General features: G+C 39.5%; 1 protein-coding gene across 1 annotated transcript in view; it reads left to right on the top strand.

Moving 5' to 3' along the window:
• bloc1s6 (biogenesis of lysosomal organelles complex-1, subunit 6, pallidin) overlaps window positions 1-1,069 on the top strand; it is a 3,661-nt gene extending 2,592 nt beyond the window's left edge. The window contains exon 6 of the mRNA XM_017466112.3: window positions 1-1,069. This exon is cut by the window's left edge and continues 266 nt beyond it. The gene's annotated coding sequence lies outside the window, so the exon portion shown is untranslated.
• Window positions 1,070-2,798: the final 1,729 nt, after the last annotated feature.

Genomic DNA, 2,798 nt, shown 5'->3' with positions numbered 1-2,798 from the left:
CCTCCATCATTCGTCTCTCTCTCCTCCTGATCCGCGCTCCGTCTCTCACACCTGCTCTAGAACAGTACAGAAGTGTGTGAGTATGTGGTAAAGATGAATCTGAATTTCTGACTCTGAAGAAAGCCTCCCCTCGACCCCGAGCACAGAGCATGACGTCGTGTCAAAATGGCCGCCGTCACGCGGTCAGCATTAACACAGTCACGCGTACAGCACTTATCGTCTGATGACTGTAGAGTTCAACACTGAGAGGACAGTTCACACACACATCATAAACTGCTTCTTATCAACTAAACACACTTTCATAGCGGAGTCTGTGTGTTTTCATCATTTCCAGGTCAGACGTCCCCGTTCAGCTTGCTCATTTCTGCAGCTTGATGAAAATCAGACGGCGTAGTCAGGGCAGGTTCAGGGGCTTTAGGACGGAGCGCGGTGTGTAAGTCGGTTCCTCCTGGATCTCACGATCGCAGACGTTTACGCAAAATCAAGCAAACGCTGCAATATTGTGAGGAGCTTGGAACTGGTCAGAATTGCAGCAGATTTGGGCCGAGACGCACCATGTGACGTCATCACAACGCGCCAAAACTCCTCCATCCATGCGTCGAACACGAGTACAGCTAAAATCTCTCATTTACCAACAAACACCACTGTGAGAGAGCGCAGAACTTTTACCTGCGATTTGGATTTCACAGATTCGACTGTTTTTCTAAAAAATAAAGCACAAAAAACTCCGTGTCGCATCACATCTTTCGAAAAAGGCCGCAGAAAAATTAAGCGATTTTGGCCTCAACGATCACAAAAAACTGGTAAGAGTGTAAGTGTGTGATGCAGTCAAGAGCAGAACTCTGTTTGGCCACTAGGTGGAGTCAGAGGTCTGATATCAGCATGTGACGGTTTTACACAAATACTTCACATTTATCACATTAATTTATACATAGTCACCAATTTCTCTCTAATTTATATTTAATTATATGAATATATTGTGTTTGTGTGCTTTTCAGCATGTTTTGTTTTGTGTAAACGTTCACTGTACCTGAGAAATACTCAGTAAATAAACGATTTTGCTTCTAAACCGCTTTGTGACTGTAATTCTGTAAATAATAATAATGCCGAGTCAGGTGCAGAGAGACGCAGCGGGTGTCTACTCTTTATGTTTACTGTATAATGTGAATATTAGATTATCATGGGCGTGGCTAAGTATATTAGCTAAGTATATTCACAACCTAATAATCACCGAGAAGAATCACTGCTTCATCACCAACAACTTCATGACATCTGTAATCGAAATCGCTAAATAATTCTTTAATTATAACAAAAAATTGTTTTAATGGTTAAAATGAGCCAAAATAACAATTATATACGTCTATAATCATTTCTTTCTATTTTTATGTTTTATACTATATCACTATTTAAATATTATAAAGACAAAAGATTGCAGCTTGGAATATATCATTCATACAGTTTCTACAAAGCTTGTCTTTTTGTCTTATTAAGTTAGAGAATAAAGAGAGAAAATAAAGAGAGAATAGAGAGAGCGAGAAAGAGAGAATAAAGAGAGAATAGAGAGAGCGAGAAAGAGAGAAGAAAGAGAAGAAAGAGAATAGAGAGAGAGAATAAAGAGAGAATAAAGAGAGAGAATAAAGAGGGAAGAGAGAGAGAGAGAGAATAGAGAGAGAGAATAGAGAGAGGGATGGTGAGGGAACGAGTGTTTATAGCTGCTATAACGGAAGGGACAACAGGAACTCACCTGCTCATGACTGTAACTATAAATGGATAAAAATGATGGTGTGCTGTTCATTAAAAAATAAAATAAATAATTGTAATTGTTGGCAGATTGCTGTGGTATAAGAGAAAGGTTTCTACAGATGACCAGCAGGAGGCGCTGTGTCACAACTCTGACACATTATTATTGTTAATAATAATAATAATAATAATAATAATAATAATAATAATAATAAAAACGTATATAATGATTATTAACCTCATTTTAAATTGACATACATTTAGTTATTTATTTAAATCCAAGCATCATTTCTTTTGTATATTAACACGTGAATCTAAACTTTTTATGAAACACTTCCTGTCCTCAAAATTCTACTTAACAGAAACATGACATGCTCACAGGTGTGATATTTCAAAATATAATCATCAGTGCTAATCACAGGTCTTAGCATTAGCCAGATTAGCAATGGGGAAGTAAAACGTGGAGAATCGACCAATCAGAATCCAGCATCACACACACCTGTGTTATAACGTTTATGTGATCTAAATTAGTTCAGGAGTGTGACCTTGACTATCCAAAACACTGGGTAAAGAGTGTGCACACGGGTGTGTGTGTGTGTGTGTGTGTGTGTGTGTGTGTGTGTGTGTGTGTGTGTGTTAATGTACAGTGGCATTTCAGGGCTGAAAGGGAATAAACAGGAAACCCATCAGCACACTCACGCTGTATAAACGACCTAAACATCGCTCTCAGATATTTATCCAGTGCCCCCCCATGGTGTTAGAAACACACACACACACACACACCAATTAACAAACCCTGCCACAGTGCATTATGGGTAATGAGGCAAACACTCAGTAAATATCTGCTGCCACTTCGGCCCTGATTCTGCTCTTAACACTTCACTCAGCATGCAGTAGGTGTTTATTTCACACACACACACACACACACACACACACACACACACACACACACACACACTGAGGCTTAAAGACAGTCCAAGTCCAGCGGCGCTCGTCATCATCCTCGCACACTACATACTGTGACACACAGGAAGTGTGTATCAGCGCACTGTGTCTAC

Source organism: Ictalurus punctatus, unplaced genomic scaffold (assembly GCF_001660625.3).
Source record: "Ictalurus punctatus breed USDA103 unplaced genomic scaffold, Coco_2.0 tig00006747, whole genome shotgun sequence".
Lineage (NCBI taxonomy): Eukaryota > Metazoa > Chordata > Actinopteri > Siluriformes > Ictaluridae > Ictalurus > Ictalurus punctatus.
Note: the sequence above shows the minus strand (reverse complement) of the source record. Positions and strands in the feature narration are given on the sequence as shown.